Genomic DNA, 12,894 nt, shown 5'->3' on the forward strand with positions numbered 1-12,894 from the left:
AGGTGAAGGCACTTTTAAAATCAATCCACCTCATCTTCTTTAGAATGTGAAATAACTTTCACTCAGATCACCCACCCACATAAGTATGGGCTTGCTCCACCAACACTAACCACCTGACTAGGAAAGTAGAACCAGGAATGAGATTTAATTACTACCACCTTTTAAAGTATAAACAAGATCTTCCCTACAAACTATTTTGTCAAAATATGCCCTTCATTCTAGTGTATTCTATTGTCTGGTATCCAGTTTTAAGCCTAATGCATCTTAACTAGCTTAAAATTAGTATACTAGGTCCTTTTCCTATTTAAACTAACGCTCTTCCTAATTTAAATGTCATGGATGGGGAAATCATAATTTGGACCAAATTCTTCAAACCAGTAAAAATATATAGGGGTTTTACTTCCCTTCAATCATCTATAATTTAAATACAAATGTCTAACTTTTAATTTGTCAGCATTTTTATGGTATTAAAGGTTGATAAATGTCTCTAATTATCTCAATGAGTGTTGTGAAAGTCTAAGAATGATTCTCAAAATAAAATTAATATTTTAGGAGAAAAAGCTGCAGCACCCAGCACTCTAAAAAGTATAAGGAATATGAATCAAGAAAGTAGGAATTCTGGAATTAATAAGAATGTGGATCACTGGGATCAGGGAAAGTTCTGGTCATAGTACACATATCACAGGCAATATCTTCCCAGAGCAAGGCATAAAGGGATTCTACTCTTATTGATGTGTCAGGATGCTGAGAGTATTATAATTAAATATTAAAGAATTCAATTAGTCTGGAAAATGTCATTTGATCATTTAGCCAATGAACAGAAGACAGTAGTAAATAGACAAACATTAGAGTTGTGAGTGAACCTGGAAGCTATGACAAAGACTAAAAGTAAAACAAACAAGACCTAGAAAATCACTGGGGCCTCAGAAACCCCCAAACTGTGACACGACTCTAATACTGAAGCTGTTTTCAGACTCAACTGGAATCTTCTTGCTGTAATTCCAACAATCAGTAAGAGGATATTAGCAACTCAGAGCATCTGTGAGTGATCCCATATGAGTACCTACACCTATTTCTCACCATTCTTATTCCCCTAATTTCCTTTATATAGTAATTTTACCATTACTTAATCTTTAGATCCCCTCTCTGTAGAAGAAACATGCATAGTTCCCTCAAACTTTCCCAGCCAAAAGGAATACACAAATGAATGATTACTGTGTTTTAATCTAGCCAGAACAAGGATACATTACTTTCTGTGTGATTTTGAACAGGTTGCTTAAAATGGAATTAGACAAATTCCCATTTCTTACAGGAAGAGAATGAAATAGGACAACGGAAATATGCTCAGTAATATTTAAGGTGGTAGTATAGTTTCATCTAATTCTCTCCTTTGATCAAAATTGTTCAATTATGTTTTTAAATTCGCAGAACACAATTCAAATATCTTAATGAGGAGCTCAGGTCCTTCCCTAATGCCTTCTTCAACAGCCCTTCCATATTCACTTCCCACTGCCCCTCTCTATGTAATTTTGGTGTAGTCACACTGAATTATTGCATTCATTCTTCCTGTGCTATAGATCTGCCTTTGCTCCTGCTTCTTTCCCCAACTCTATAAGCATTTCTACCCTCTCCTTCAAGGACCAATTCAATGTTTATTTTCAATAAAGTAACATTTCCAGATGTCTCTGCCTTCCCCCTTCCTCCAGATAAAAGAGATTTCTCCCTTCTCTTACCTCTGAATCTAACCTTTCCTGTGTCTTATGGAGCATTTGACTCCATGCATCCTCTCTTTTCCTATTTTTTTTTCATATTCTCCTTATCCATTATCTCACTTCCTTCACAACTTTTAAGATTTTTATATGAAATTAATCAGGCATTAACAGGAAAAAGACTAAACCTTCTATTTAGATCTTAGGCACAAGCAACTTCCTTTGTTCTTTCAAGTTGTACTACTGCTATACACATGTAGCATAAATTTCAGTTGTTTCCTTTTTTCTTTTTTTTGCATATCATAGATCACATATGGAAATAAAAAACAGGAAATACATGTGGTAATGAAAAGAGAAAGACAGCAGAGAATTTTTCAAAACCTTAAAAAATCAGTTCTTTGGACAGGCACTGCAATGGCAGAGTTATTTTGAGACTGGTAAACACAGTATTGATACTGAAAAAGCAAAAAAGAGTGTGTCAGCCTATTGGAAGACAACTCATGACAGTGGAATTTAGTGCAAAGTGCTGAAATGTGAATGCGACTTTTGAGTTCTGAAATCTTGCCTAAAATCTATTGTTTTATAAATTTCCATCACATGTGTGTGGACAGAAACATATATAAATATATATTTATATAATACATATATATACATATAATACATATATATATTTATACAGTACATATATATATATTTATATAATACATGTATTTTATAACTATCTATCTATTATTTTGTTTTAGTCCAGTAACAATATCCAGGAAATAGTGAAGGGTGCAGATGCTTTTAAATGTCCCATCCTAAAGTACTCTCTTCATACACTAGATCTCAAATCCCACTTCAGCTGCAACCATATTTCTCCCTTTTCATTACTGCAAATTCTGAAAGCAGCAACATTCACTGTCTTGAGTTACTCATTCCTACTGACTTCTCCATTAACTTCAATTTAGCTTCTTCACCCATTATTCCATAGGAACTCCTAATTTTCAAGTCATTGATGGCTTTCTTATTGCCAAATCTAGTAGGTATTTTAATTTTCTTATCTTTGCTTACCAATACTCAACATTCAAATTATCACCTAATTTTTCCCTAGTTTTTAAATTATTTGTATTGATTGATGACATTACACATCCGTGTATCTTACCTGACTGCATCCACCCAATCTCTCTGTTGGCTCTCCTTCCTCTTCTTATCGAATGGCAATCTGAAGACTTGTATGAGTGCCATCATATGTCAACACTCAGAATGAGTGGTTTAGTCCTGGAGCAGAGAGATTTGAACTATGGGCCAGAGCACATACTAAATCCCTAGTACTCAGTAAATGAGTTTCCAAGCATTAAAAGGGATATGTGTGTACATATGTATATATATAGATATGTACTTGTGTATGTATATGTATATACTGAATTAATAAATGAAATTCATGGTTTTCATCTTTAATTTTCTGACCATATTCTTTACATTGTAATAGTTCATCCACAAGGTAGCTCACAGTAAGGTCTTTATAGATCAGAAATGTATTAGATTTGATTTCATATTCTCTATATTGCAAAGTTGAGAGCCTTTCAAATAGAAAATACTAACTAAAAACATTAAATAGGGGTACCTGGGTGGCTTAGTCAGTTAAGCGTCCAACTTGGGTTCAGTCATGATCTCAAGGCTTCTGTATTCAAGCCCTGTGTCAGGTTCTGTGCTGACAACTCGGAGCCTGGAGACTGCTTCAGATTGCATCTCCCTCGTTCTCTGCTCCTCCCCTACTTGTGCTCTGTCTCTGTCTTGCTCTCAAATATAACATTTAAAAAATATTTTAAATAAATGGAAATGGGAGAGAAGTAAAAAAGCAAGTCATGTGAATGGCTGATAAGCTTTATGACAGTGTGTCGTAACTCCAAATTATTTGAAAGACATTATAGCATTATATCCATTATAGAATCGAGAACATGAAGCTGTCATTCCCAACATCCTTTTCTTCTACTTACTCTTAAATGTTGGGTGATTAGACTAACATCTCTTTGCTGTTGTTTTCTGGTTTGTGATTTTGGGATAATAATATGAACTCCTTATAAATTATAAGAATAAAATGCTCTACAGATAAAAAGTATAGCAAAGGACCTAGTATAGAGTAAGTATCCAATGGCATTTATTCATTTATGTATTATTGACCAACCTTTGTGGAGTTACTATTCCACATACAGTATTTTATGGCTATTTCTTATCCTTAAAAATTAATTATACATGATTAAACATGTATTTTAGGACATACGAAATAAACATTTGTATAGTTTTTAATAATATTTCAAGGCATCTCTTCAATAAATGGTACTAAGCTAATTGGATACTAACATTTAAAAGAATGAAACTGGACCCATATCTTTTTTTTTTTTATTTAAAAATTTTTTTTCAACGTTTATTTATTTTTGGTACAGAGAGAGACGGAGCATGATCGGGGGAGGGGCACAGAGAGAGGGAGACACAGAATCGGAAACAGGCTCCAGGCTCTGAGCCATCAGCCCAGAGCCTGACGCGGGGCTCGAACTCACGGACCTCGAGATCGTGACCTGGCTGAAGTCGGACGCTTAACCCACTGCGCCACCCAGGCGCCCCTGGACCCATATCTTAAACCACTCACAAAAATTAACTCAAAATGAATTAAAGCCTTAAATATACGACCTGAAACCATGCAACTCTTAGAAGGAAATATAGGAATAAAGGTCCTTCACATGGGTCTTGATAATGATTTTTTTTAATGTGACACAGAAAGCACAAGCAACAAAATGAAAAGATAATAAAATAAACACGTGGGAGTGCATCAAACTAAAAATGTTCATAGCAAAACAAACCATCAATAAAGTGAAAAGAAAATCTATGGAATGAAAAAAATATATTTGCAAATCATATATCTGATAAGAGGTTAATATCCAAAATATAAAAATAACACACGCAACTCAATAGCAAAAGTCAAATAACCTAATTAAAAATGGACAAAGAGCCTGAATAAATATTTCTCCAAAGAGAACATTCAAAAGGCTAATAGGTACGTGAAAAGATGCTCAACATCACTATTTATCAGGTAAATGCAAATTAATACTATAATTAGATAGATATCATCTCATGCATGTTAGAATGACCATCATCAAAAAGACAAAAGATAAATGTTGGCATGGATGTGATTCAAAGGAACCACTGTGCATTGCTGTTGGGATTGTAAACTGGTACAACCACTATGTGTAACAGTATGGAGGTTCCTCAAAAATTTAAAAATAGAACTACTATATGATCCAGTAATTCTACTTTGGGATCTAATGTATTTCCTCATTATTTATGGTTGAATAAAAACCATTCACATATACACATATATTATTCAACCACAAAAAATGAGGAAATCCTACTATTTTCAAGGACATGGATGGACCCTGAAGGCATAATATGCTGAGTAAAATAAGTCAGACAGAAAAAGACAAATACTGCATGATCTCACTGATACATGTAATCTAAAAATAAAAAAAAAAAACAAACACAAAAAAATAAAACAAAAACTCAGAAGAGATCAGACATGTGGTTATCAGAGGGGGAGGGAGAATTGAAAGAAAGTGGTCAATTCAGTACAAACTGCCAATTATAAGACAAGTAAATAAATACTAGGGATGTAATATACAACATGATGACTATAGCTAACACTGCTGTAAGATATATAAGAAGGTTGTTAAGAGAATAAATCCTAAGAGTTCTCATCACAAGAAGAATTTCTTTTTTTATTCTTTTTTTAAAATTTTTATTGTATCTATATGTAGAAGATGCATACTAGCCAAAACTATTGTGGTAATATTTTCATAACATATGTAAATTGAGCTACTATGAAATACACCTTAAATGTACACAGTGCTGTATGCCATAATTATTTCTCAATACAACTGGGAAAAATTTTTAAATGGTATTTCATTTGTCACATTCTGGATTAGCAGAAATTCAGTATTTTTCTCTAATGCTCAAGTTTGCACTATGAATCAAATAAAACTACTTAATAATGAAAAAGGTTAGGAGACCGACACATATTTTGCTATGATTAAAAACTAATCTGAGAGCAGCTGAACTGCATGTAGTAATTGTGGTCCCAATACTATAATTTCCTAAAAAAACAAGACTCAGGGGTGCCTGGGTGGCTCAGTCAGTTAAGCATAGGACTCTTGGTTTCAGCTCAGGTCTTGACCTCAGGGTTCCTTAGATTGAGCCCTGGTTGAGCTCTGCATTGACAGCAGGAAGTGTGCTTGGGATTCTCTCTCTCTGCCCCTTCCCTACTTGCACATGCTCTCTCTCAAAATAAATAAATAAAAATAAAATAAAATAAAAAGATTGTTTCATTTTCACAGTTTGAGTTTTTACTTTATTTGTCTGATGTTGCCTTTTTGTTTAGGTTCATGTAAATTTTCAATATAGGAAACTATATTATGATTACTACTTAATTTATATTTGCTGTGGATTGTTTGATCTAAGAGTAAGAGTATATATATTAGAACACACAAAAAAATTACTAGAGGAAAAGAATATCATGTTTTGCTCATAAATGTACTATACAAATATCAGAAAGGTTAATACAATTACATTCAATCCAGTCAGTCTTAAATTAATGTAAAGTTTATAGTATTGAGCAAAGTTACAAAGATTTGTACTGTTAACAGATAAAACTTATAGAAGTGATTTAATAATGAAATTTCCAGAAAGCCAGAACTTAATTACTTTATTTCTTAGACTATTCTACCATTATTATTTGTTGTACAATGAAGTTTTAACTGCTTGTATATTTATTATTACCTGGAAATTAAATTTTTTATAATATGAATTATCATCAGACTATGTAACTATACAAGTGCAAAAACAAAAAAAAAATCATGCAATACACTATTCTAACATAACAATCTTTTCACTTCCAATTTTTTCACTTAAACTTATTTCTTTGAATCCTATTTTTGTTAGTCTTTTTAATTGGATATTGAATAGTTAAGCTTTTGAAATACAGCTAGGCATAGCTCCCTACTTGTCCTGGTATCATATAGTCCTCTTCAGCCTACATATTTCACTTTGTATAGCCAAGTACATATGTGATGATCTTTCTGACTGAATTGACAACTAAATGCATAGATGAAACATAAAATTAACTGCTCTATTATTATAATAGAACTCAAGGTATTTGAAAATACATGGAAAAGAGCATGACTACCTTTTTATGAATAACTGACAATGATGTGGATAAGAACTTGGTTCTCAAATCAGTTCTAGAACTGCCTTGGTTGGACATATTCTAGCAATTTAAGAATGGGTGAATTATTCAAATTCTCTGTGCCTCAATTTTCTCATCTGTAAATTGAATAAATAGTAATAACTAATCCATTATGTTACTGTAAGCAATAGACTAAATACTATGCTCATTGCTTGTTACTTGTACTCAGAAATTATTACAGTAGCTTGTTGTTATATTTCAGCCAATGAAGTATTTATATTCACAGAAAAGTAAAATATCTTATATTTAAATAAATGTATGACATTTATTGCTAATTATATAAACAGAAGAGGTTAATTCAATTGTTTCAAAGTATAAATGGCTCAGTATTAATGTACTGTTACCCTGATAAGACTAAGTATATTAATTTCTTAGGCTGCTATCATAAAGTACCATAAACAGATAGCTTAAAAAAATGGAAAATTTTTGAGTCACAGTTCTGGCGACTAACGGTAAAACCTAGGTGTAGGGAAGGTTGATATCTTGTCTGGTTGTGAGGGAAATATCTGTTTTCCTCTCAACTTTTGGATGGGTGCCTTCTCCCTTTGTCTCCTCACATGTTTACTCTTTTATTCATATCTCTGTGTCCAGAGTTCCCCTTTTTAAGGGGAAACCAGTAATACTGGATTAGAGCTTACCCTAATGACCTCATTTTAACTAAATTGCCTCTGTTAGAACCCTATCTCAAAATAAAGTCACATTCATAGGTGATGGGGCTTAGGAGTTCAATGTATAAATTTTGTGGGTGTGCAATTCAGCACATTAAACTAACTATATAAATCTAGTTTTTCATTTCACTGACCATTTGATGCTTTTCTTTTTTTTTTTTTTCAACGTTTATTTATTTTTGGGACAGAGAGAGACAAAGCATGAACGGGGGAGGGGCAGAGAGAGAGGGAGACACAGAATCGGAAACAGGCTCCAGGCTCTGAGCCATCAGCCCAGAGCCCGACGCGGGGCTGGAACTCACGGACCGCGAGATCGTGACCTGGCTGAAGTCGGACGCTTAACCGACTGCACCACCCAGGCACCCCCATTTGATGCTTTTCTACCTAATACTAAATGTTTATTTAGAATAAAAATACTACCTTCAATTTATGGAATTTTATGTATTGTATAATGCTTCCATATTCTGTAAATTCACCTCCACTCTGTCACACTGCTCCTCAACTCCTTGTGCCACATGCTCCCCAGCTCGGTCTCTCCTCTACTTCTATGATTGTCCTTTCTTGGTCTCCTCCATTGACTCTCTTTTGCTGCCCATAGTTAAATATACATATTGTCAAGGAAAGCGTTGCTTCTTTCTAGAGAACTCATGTGTTGTATGTACTAATTCACATTTGACTTCAACCAAAAGTATTAAAATCTTAATTGCCTGTGGAATATACCTGTTCCACAGGCATCTCAAACTTAAAATGCCTAAAACAGAATTCTCCTCCTTATTCCTTCCTAATAGCTTGACTTAAATACAGTTCAATTAAATACACCATAATTAATTACTCAGTCACTATATCTGAAATGTTGATAACATTAATTTCTCTCCCTTGTCCACTGCAACTGGCTCACAATATTTGGTTGATATTACTTAAGGTGCTCCTCACATTTAACTCATGTCCTCCACCTACATTATTAATTTTTTAATCTTAGCCCTTACCATCTCTCATCCTGCTATTATACTGATTTCCTGAAATGTATACCTGCCCTAACTCTTGTTAATCTATTCTCCTCTCTCTTCTCAAGAATGAAAGCTAACCATTTTCCTCTTTGAAAATGTAGTTTGGCTACACAGAAGAGTTAACACTGTTCACTTTGCTGTACAAATAATTTCACAATTTTGTTCTATCTGCCTTTGAATTCTCTGCATCTCTGCCTCACTACATTGATTACAGTTTCCCAGGCTTGTTAAATCATTTTTCTACTTCACTACTTTGGGCATGTGCGAATAATCCCTTGCAGAGGAACATCCTTTCCACTTCATCTTCCCTGTCTCTCCCTACCATTTATTTTTCACCCACATCTCCCCGTGTAAAAATGCCTATCCATCCTTCCAATATCATTTCATACAGAACCTTTTCAGTGAAGCCTTGCGAGACTTCCCTAGAGAGAAAAGTTCTCTGTCCTTTGTGTCCCTGTGACCCTTTGTCAGTATACTGTAGATTATGCTCTACCTTCCCTTCATAGGATTATACCTCTATTAGACTCTATTAGACTCTAAACTTCTCAAGGGGATGCTATGATAATGACTAAGAGACTCAGAGACAAGTTAAGATCCTGGCTTTGACAACTATAAGCTGCTGACTTCTAGAATTTGCATAAACTCCCTGAATATTAGTTGTCTCATATGAAAAGTGGGGACAATGATACCTATATTTCCAGCTGATGGGATGATTAAAGTATATATTATCTAAAGCATTTAATGCATTCAAATATTACCATTAGAAGTAATAATATTGTTGCTATTACCGCAAATTCATGATTAAGGCAAGTCATGTGCTCAAAGCAGCATTTCACTAATAAATGCTTTTCACAATAATTTAATAAAATGGACAATAAAACCACACCCACACTTAATTAGATGAGAAAACAGGTCCCTAAGAAGGTAAATTTCTCATCCAGTTTCACAAGGGTAATAATTGCTAGATCTAAATTTAGAACACAAATCTTCTGACTTTTCTTTGAATACTTCCTGTATCATGAATTTCATATTTCCACTTTATGAAGACATAGTCCCGTAAATGTTTCCTATTTCTAAAAAAGCTATAGTGCCCACGCACACATACCTGTGGCATCAACTGATGAAGTATTTCTGTGTATAAAAGATACACTTCAGTAAAAGAACCATAACATAAACATGATCAAAGACTTCATGAAGTTGAGCCTTTCAAGATAATCTTAGAATTTAACTGCATTATAAAAACAGAAATGGCAAGGCATATCTGAGTATTTTTTATCTTTGTCTGCTTTGCTAGCAGTTAAACTGCAAAATACATTTCAGAATTGTTTCTGTGAAGACAGTATTTATTAAATGAGGGCATATGTATTAATTAAATAAATAAATAATTAAATGATTAATTCCAAGTTCCCATGTATGGTAGATTAGTCAAAAAAGTTAACCTTTACAAATTGTGATCCTTTTAGTTAATCTAATTCATGCATTTTGTATTCACCATGCACAATATTCAGCAGCAATGTATTCATTCATTGATTCATTCATTCATCAAATATTTGTTTAAATGCAGTCAAGCAAGCATTCATTCGGCTAACACTGTGCCAGATACTTGAGTACAAGCACATGAACAAGATAGACATGGCCCTCACTTTCTCAAGATTTTAAATCTATTGGTAACCTAAGGTACTTTAGTTGTATTTTATCAAGAATTATGGAAAATGCTTCTTTTTTTTTTTGAAAGTTTATCTATTTATTTATTTAGAGAGAGACAGAGACAGTGCAAGGGGGAGGGGCAGAGAGAGACGGAGGGAGAGAAAATCCCAAGCAGGCTTCCTGCTGCCAGAGCAGAGCCTGATGCAGGATTTGAACTCATGAAACTGTGAGATCATGACCGGAGCAGAAACCAAGAGTCGGAAGCTTACCTGACTGAGTCACCCAGGTGCCCCAGAAAATGCTTCTTAATTTAGCAGTACATTTTAATCATGAAAGAAAAGGCAACTGTTAGGTTAAAGATGTCATTTTTTTTCAAATAAAGTTTTCCCTATAAGATTTCATATTGTCTCAGTGTGATGTAAACATAAGCATATGATATTGCTTTTGTTTTTAATCCCTACTTTGAAATAGGATTCTCACTAATCCTAGCCAGTTCTGTATCACATCTCAAAATGTCCTACATATTAGCTCTTGAGGCATCATTCCTTTGTAAAATGTAAATAAAAGGAGATGAAAAAAGCTTAAGAAGAGGCACAATATGAGAATGTTTTCCTTTTCCAATGTACTAGGAAGTAATTCATAACTGGATAGAATTGCTTCTGTTTAGAGGAATGAAAGGATATATTGAAGTCGGTAAATGCATTTTCTTTGAGTAAAAGGGTTATCACACAGACATTTGTAACTTTAGAGATGTCACTGCTATAGCCGCAGGGTTTCAGAAGGAATTTCTGTGCTTCAGGATGAAGATGACTGAGGTTCTATTCCCCTTAATATGAGAAAGAATGACTTATAAATGAAGATTTAAAGTACTGGAGTCAGCTTTGAACTAGTCAAGCTTGAAACTAAACTCCCATCTCACCTAGTAAAGCTCTCACTGCCAGAATGTTTCCTGGTTGTGGAGGATAAATGACAATATGTACCACCAGAAGGGATACTATATACAGAAGTTAAAAGTAAGTGTCATCAACTCATAAAATAAATATAACTTATAAGAAGTCACATGCATTTTAAGTTCAAAGTAGCCCTACGTTATGCAGTAATTAGACTAAAGTGGTGTTTACATTACTGGGAAAAAAAAGTTTTCATTTTGATTTGATCAAAATCTATTTCACACTTTGGGGCACCAGGGTGGCTAAATTGGTTGAGTGTTCAACTCTTGATTCAGCTCAGGTCATGATCCCAGGGGTGTGGGATTAAGACCCCCAGAGCATGGGACCCACTTGGGATTCTCTCTCTCTCTCCCTCTGCTCCTCTCCCCCACTTGCTCCCTCTCTCTCTCTAAAAAATATAAATAAATAAATAAATAAATAAATAAATAAATAAATAAATAAATCTATTTTGCTTCTTAAATGAAGAATAATAAGACATTATTTGTACCTCCTCTGTCCAATTCTATCTTCTGACTTTTTATTTATTTATTTTTTAACATTTATTTATTTATGATATAAAGAGAGACAGAGCATGAACGGGGGAGGGTCAGAGAGAGAGGGAGACACAGAATCGAAACAGGCTCCAGGCTCTGAGCTGTCAGCACAGAGCCCGATGCGGGGCTTGAACTCACAGAACACGAGATCATAACCTGAGTGAAGTCAGACGCTTAACCGACTGAGCCACCCAGGCGCCCCTATCTTCTGAGTTTTTAAGTGGAGGAAGAGCTAAAGGCAAAAATACTATATACAAAAATAAACTAAAATTAAAATCTGAAACCAAAGTATAATGAAATTTAAAGAATGATATCAATTTATTCATATATTCAATTAATAGTAGAAGGTATATTTATCTAACACCATCAGCTAAGTCAATTACAATGTTAATTTTATTCTAAATGTTGTACAGACCCAAAAGAAAATGACAGTTATTTAGTTCAAACAAAACATAACATCAATTAAATACATATTTACTTATAGTTAGATGTGAGACAAAAATGTGCATTCAACAAATCCAAAGACCTTTTAAGTAATCTGTAATTATAAACTGTGTATGATGTAAGTTACAGTGAATTATGAATACACAACAAATACTTTGCACTGATTGAATGACTATGAATATTATAGAGTGTGGTTTCCTCAAAAGATCTGTTCTAGTGGTAATGAGTGTTTTAACATTTACATATCTGGATAAATAGAAATTGTCAGAGTGTCTGGGAGGCTCAGTCAGTGAAGCGACTGATTCTTGATTTCGCATCAGGTCATGATCTCACAGTTCATGGGATTGAGCCCCACATCAGGTACTGCACTGACAGCACAGAGCCTGCTTAGGATTCTCTCTCTGCCTCTCTCTGCCCCTATCCTACTTGCAATCTCTCTCTCTGAAAATAAACAAACATTAAAAAAATTAGAAATTTTGGGGGCTCCTGGGTGGCTCAGTCGGTTGAGTGTCTGACTTCACCACAGGTCGTGATCTCACAGTCTGTGAGTTCGAGCCCCTGGTCAGGCTCTGTGCTGACAGCTCAGAGGCTGGAGCCTCTTTTGGATTCTGTGTCTCCCCCTCTCTCTCTGTCCCTCCCCTGTTCATGCTCTGTCTCTCTT

Source organism: Prionailurus bengalensis, chromosome B2 (genome assembly GCF_016509475.1).
Source record: "Prionailurus bengalensis isolate Pbe53 chromosome B2, Fcat_Pben_1.1_paternal_pri, whole genome shotgun sequence".
NCBI lineage: Eukaryota > Metazoa > Chordata > Mammalia > Carnivora > Felidae > Prionailurus > Prionailurus bengalensis.